Genomic DNA, 6633 nt, shown 5'->3' with positions numbered 1-6633 from the left:
AATAAATTGCTGGATGTGAGGAATTTATCTATTAAGCATATGAAAAAATAATTAACTAAATATCACCTTCCAAATAAAAATGGCAGCAATTCTCGTGAGCGCTAAAGTTTCTATTTTTTACAGCAAGATCAAAAAGACTTTCCCCAAGTCTTCCCAATGGTTCTACTTGGCACAAACACTAATTAAACACAAAAAACACAATCAAAACAAAGGCTAGATAAATTATTTATTACTAAACAGGAGAAAAAAAGCAAGGAATAAAAATAAAATTGGGTTGCCTCCCAACAAACGCTATCGTTTTAACGCCCCTAGCTAGGCATAAAAGTAAGGATAGATCTAGGTATTGCCATCTTTGGTAGGCAATCCATAAGTGGATCTCATAATAGATTCATATGGTAATTTAATTTTATTTCTAGGAAAGTTTTCCATGCCCTTCCTTAATGGAAATCGGAATCTAATATTCCCTTCCTTCATATCAATAATTGCACCAATCGTTCTAAGGAAAGGTCTACCAAGAATAATAGGACATGAAGGATTGCAATATATATCAAGAACAATGAAATCTACGGGCACATAGTTCCTATTTGCAACAATAAGAACATCATTAATTCTTCCCATAGGTTTCTTAATAGTGGAATCTGCAAGGTGCAAGTTTAAAGAACAATCATCAAAATCACGGAAACCTGGCAAATCACACAAAGTTTTTGGAATCATGGAAACACTAGAACCCAAATCACACAAAGCATAGCACTCATGATCTTTAATTTTAATTTTTATTGTAGGTTCCCACACATCATAAATTTTTCTAGGGATAGAAACTTCCAAGTCAAGTTTTTCTTCATAAGATTGCATCAAAGCATCAATGATATGTTTAGTAAAAGCTTTATTTTGACTATAAGCATGAGGAGATTTTAGCACAGATTGCAACAAGGAAATACAATCTATCAAAGAGCAATTATCATAATTAAATTCCTTGAAATCCAAAATAGTGGGTTCATTACTGTTTAAAGTTTTGACCTCTTCAATCCCACTTTTAACAATTTTTGAATCAAGATCTAAAAACTCCGAATTTTTGGAATGCCTTCTAGCTAAAGGTGGCTCATCTTCAGTCCCATCATTATCAAGATTCATATTGCAAAACAAAGATTTAATAGGAGACACATCAATAGCTTTTAGATCTTCATCTTTATTATCATGAAAACTAGAAGAACGCGCTTTGACAAAGCAATCTTTCTTAGCACGCATCCTAGCGGTTCTTTCTTTGCACTCATCAATGGAAATTCTCATGGCTTTGAGAGACTCATTGATATCATGCTTAGTTGTAATAGATCTAAGTTTCAAAGAATCAACATCAAGAGAAATTCTATCAATGTTCCTAGCCAATTCACCAACTTTAAGCAATTTTTCTTCAAGCAAAGCATTGAAATTCTTTTGCAAATTCATAAAATCCTTAACAATAGTCTCAAATTCAGAGGGCATATTATTATAATTTCCATAAGAATTGTTGTAGGAATTACCATAATTATTAGAGGAATTACTAGGAAATAGCCAAGAATTAAAATTACCTCTATACGCGTTGTTACCAAAATTGTTCCTACCAACAAAATTCACATCCATAGATTCATTATTATTCTCAATCAAAGTAGACAAAGGCATATCATTAGGATAAGTAGGAGCACTCTTATTAGCAAACAATTTCATAAGTTCATCCATCTTTTTACTCAAAACATTAATCTCTTCAATTGCATGCACTTTTTTATTAGTAGATCTTTCGGTGTGCCATAACCATAATATTATCTAGGAGTTTAGTAGCTTCTCCTAAAGTGATTTCCATAAAAGTGCCTCCCGCGGTCGAATCTAAAATATTTCTAGAAGAAAAATTCAATCTGGCATAAAAGTTTTGTATAATCATCCAAAGATTCAAACCATGTGTAGGGAAATTACGTATCATTAATTTCATCCTCTCCCAAGATTGTGCAACATGTTCATGATCAAGTTGCTTAAAATTCATAATATCGTTTCTAAGAGAGATGATCTTAGCGGGAGGAAAATAATTAGAGATAAAAGCATCTTTGCACTTATTCCATGAATTAATACTATTTTTAGGCAAAGACAAAAACCAAGCTTTAGCACGATCTCTAAGCGAAAACGGGAATAGATTAAGTTTAACAATATCATTATCCACATCTTTCTTCTTTTGCATATCACACAAATCAACAAAGTTTTTTAGATGGGTAGTGGCATCTTCACTAGGAAGGCCGGCGAATTGATCTTTCATGACAAGATTCAACACAGCAACATTAATTTCACAAGATTCAGTATCGGTAAGAGGAGCAATCGGAGTGCTAAGAAAATCACTGTTGTTGGTATTGGCGAAGTCACACAATTTAGTATTATTTTGAGCCATCGTGACAAGCAAGCAACCCAACACACGAGCAAACAAGAAACGGGCAAAAGAGGCAAATAGGGAAAGAGAAGGGGAACGGAGAGAGAGAGCGAATAAAACGGCAAGGGTGAAGTGGGGGAGAGGAAAACGACGGGCAAATGGCAAACAATGTAATGCGAGGGATAAGAGTTTATGATGGGTACTTGGTATGTCTTGACTTGGCAATGGCGCCAAAAATGACTCGTTGTTGGGAGTCAAATCTTGACTTGACTTGGCGCTAATCTCCCCGACAACGGCGCCAGAAATCCTTCTTGCTACCTCTTGAGCACTGCGTTGGTTTTCCCTTGAAGAGGAAAGGGTGATGCAGCAAAGTAGCGTAAGTATTTCCCTCAGTTTTTGAGAACCAAGGTATCAATCCAGTAGGAGATCACTCTCAAGTCCCACGCACCTACACAAACAAATAAGAACCTCGCAACCAACGTGATAAAGGGGTTGTCAATCCCTTCACGGTCACTTACGAGAGTGAGATCTGATAGATATGATAAGATAATATTTTTGGTATTTCTATGATAAAGAGAAATAAAGATGCAAAGTAAAATAAAAGGCAATAGAAATAACTAAGTATTGGAAGATTAATATGATGGAAGATAGACCCGGGGCCATAGGTTTCACTAGTGGCTTCTCTCAAGAGCATAAGTATTATGGTAGGTAAACGAATTACTATCGAGCAATTGATAGAATTGAGCATAGTTATGATAATATCTAGGTATGATCATGTATATAGGCATCATGTCCGCGACAAGTAGACCGAAACGATTCTGCATCTACTACTATTACACCACACATCGACCGCTATCCAGCATGCATCTAGAGTATTAAGTTCATAAGAATAGAGTAATGCTTTAAGGAAGATGACATGATGTGGAGGGATAAACTCATGCAATATGATATAAACCCCCATCTTTTATCCTCGATGGCAACAATACAATACATGTCGTTTCCCTTTCTGTCACTAGGATCGAGCACCGCAAGATTGAACCCAAAGCTAAGCACTTCTCCCATTGCAAGAAAGATCAATCTAGTAGGCCAAACCAAACTGATAATTCGAAGAGACTTGCAAAGATAAACCAATCATACATAAAATAATTCAGAGGAGATTCAAATATTGTTCATAGATAAACTGGATCATAAACCCACAATTCATCGGATCTCGACAAACACACCGCAAAAGAAGCTTACATCGAATAGATCTCCAAGAAGATCGAGGAGAACTCTGTATTGAAATCCAAAGAGAGAGAAGAAGCCATCTAGCTAATAACTATGGACCCGTAGGTCTGAAGTAAACTACTCACACATCACCGGAGAGGCCATGGAGTTGATGTAGAGGCCCTCCGTGATCAATGGCCCCTCCGGCGGAGCTCCGGAAAAGGCCCCGAGTGCCGACAGCTGGGATTCTGGGCTGGAAAAGGAGAAAATATTAGAGACCTATTCTGCAGAGCTCCAAAAGTCCTGAAACTTCACGGAAGACGTTTTTAGAATATATAAAAAATACTGAGAGAAATAAGTTCACCAGGGGGGCACACCCTGCCCATGAGGGTGGGGCGCGCCTTGCCCCCCTGGGCGCGCCCCCTACCTCGTGGGCCCCCTGATGGCCCTCCGATGGCCATCTTCTGCTATATGGAATCTTTCGATGAGGAAAAAATCAGAATCCATATTTCCAGACGAAACTCCGCCGCCACGAGGCGGAACCTTGGCGGAACCAATCTAGGTCTCCGGTGGAGCTGTTCTGCCCGGGAAACTTCCCTCCGGGAGGGGGAAATCATCACCATCGTCATCACCAACGCTCCTCTCATCAGGAGAGGGCAATATCCATCAGCATCTTCACCAGCACCATCTCCTCTCAAAACCCTAGTTCATCTCTTGTATCCAATTCTTGTCTCCAAGTCTGGGATTGGTACCTATGGGTTGCTAGTAGTGTTAATTACTCCTCGTAGTTGATGCTAGTTGGTTTATTTGGTGGAGGATCATATGTTCAGATCCTTTATGCATATTAATACTCCTCTGATTATGAACATGAATATGCTTTGTGAGTAGTTACGTTTGTTCCTGAGGACATGAGAGAAGACTTGCTATTAGTAGTCATGTGAATTTGGTATTCGTTCGACATTTTGATGAGATGTATGTTGTTTCTCCTCTAGTGGTGTTATGTGAACGTCGACTACATGACACTTCACCATTATTTGGGCCTAGAGGAAGGCATTGGGAAGTAATAAGTAGATGATGGGTTGCTAGAGTGACAGAAGCTTAAACCCTAGTTTATGCGTTGCTTCGTAAGGGGCTGATTTGGATCCATATGTTTCATGCTATGGTTAGGTTTACCTTAATACTTTTGTTGTAGTTGCGAATGCTTGCAATAGAGGTTAATCATAAGTGGGATGCTTGTCCAAGTAAGGACAGCACCCAAGCACCGGTCCACCCACATATCAAATTATCAAAGTACCGAACGCGAATCATATGAACGTGATGAAAACTAGCTTGACGATATTCCCATGTGTCCTCGGGAGCGCTTTACATCATATAAGAGTTTGTCCAGCCTTGTACTTTGCTACAAAAAGGATTGGGCCACCTTGCTGCACTTTATTTAATTTTGTTACTTGTTGCTCGTTACAAATTATCCTATCACAAAACTATATGTTACCTATTATTTCAGCGCTTGCAGAGAATACCTTGCTGAAAACCGCTTATCATTTCCTTCTGCTCCTCGTTGGGTTCGACACTCCTACTTGTGGGTCATCATGGTGCTCCTGGATGTTTGGGGGGTACGTGGATATATATAGGAGGAAGAAGTGCGTCGGTGGAGCAACGAGGGGCCCACGAGGGTGGAGGGTGTGCCCAAGGGGGTAGGCGCGCCCACTGCCTCATGGCTTCCTTGTTTGTTTCTTGACGCCCACTCCAAGTCTCCTGGATCATGTTTGTTGAGAAAATCACGTTCCCGAAGGTTTCATTTCGTTTGGACTCCGTTTGATATTCCTTTTCGGCGAAACCCTAAAATAAGCAAAAAAAACAGCAATTTGGGCTGGGCCTCTGGTTAGTAGGTTATTCCCAAAAATGATATAAAAGTGTAAAATAAATCCCATTGACATCCAAAATAAATAATATAATAACATGGAGCAATCAAAAATTATAGATACGTTGGAGACGTATCACGGTGCCAGAAATTGGTGCATGACGGGAGAAAGTTGTATTAGATTGAATAAATAGGTCGCAAATAAAATAAAGTGCAGCAAAGTATTTTTGGGTTTTTGGATCAATAGATCTGAAATAAAAGCAAAGCAAAATAGATCGCAAAGGCAAATGATATGAGAAAGAGACCCGGGGGCCGTAGGTTTCACTAGTGGCTTCTCTCGAGAAAAATAGCAAATGGTGGGTGAACAAATTACTGTTGGGCAATTGATAGAACTTCAAATACTCATGACGATATCCAGGCAATGATCATTATATAGGCATCACGTCCAAGATTAGTAGACTGACTCCTACCTACATCTACTACTATTACTCCACACATCGACCGCTATCCAGCATGCATCTACTGTATTAAGTTCATGGAGAAACGGAGTAACGCAATAAGAATGATGACATGATGTAGACAAGATCTATCTATCTAGAGATAGACCCCATCATTTTATCCTTAGTAGCAATGATACATACGTGTCAGTTCCCTTTCTCTCACTGGGATCAAGCACCATAAGATCGAACCCACTACAAAGCACATCTTCCCATTGCAAGATAAATAGATCAAGTTGGCCAAACAAAACCCAAATATCGGAGAAGAAATACGAGGCTATAAGAGATCATGCATAAAAGATATCAAAGAAACTCAAATACTTTCATGGATATAAAAAGATAGATCTGATCGTAAAATCAAAGTTCATCGATCCCAACAAACACACCGCGAAAGAGTTACATCATATGGATCTCCAAGAGACCATTGTATTGAGAATCAAGAGAGGGAGAGAGAGATAGAGAGAGAGAGAGATGAAGCCATATAGCTACTAACTACGGACCCGAAGGTCTACAAAGAACTACTCACGCATCATCGGAGAGGCACCTATGGAGGTGGTGAACCCCATCCGAGATGGTGTCTAGATTGGATCTGGTGGTTCTGGACTCTGTGGCAGCTAGATGAATATTTCGTCGACTCCCCTAGGGTTCTGGAAATATTGGGGTATTTATAGAGCAAATAGGCT

Source organism: Triticum urartu, chromosome 2A (genome assembly GCF_056163025.1).
Source record: "Triticum urartu cultivar PI428250 chromosome 2A, HENAU_Tu73, whole genome shotgun sequence".
NCBI lineage: Eukaryota > Viridiplantae > Streptophyta > Magnoliopsida > Poales > Poaceae > Triticum > Triticum urartu.
Note: the sequence above shows the minus strand (reverse complement) of the source record.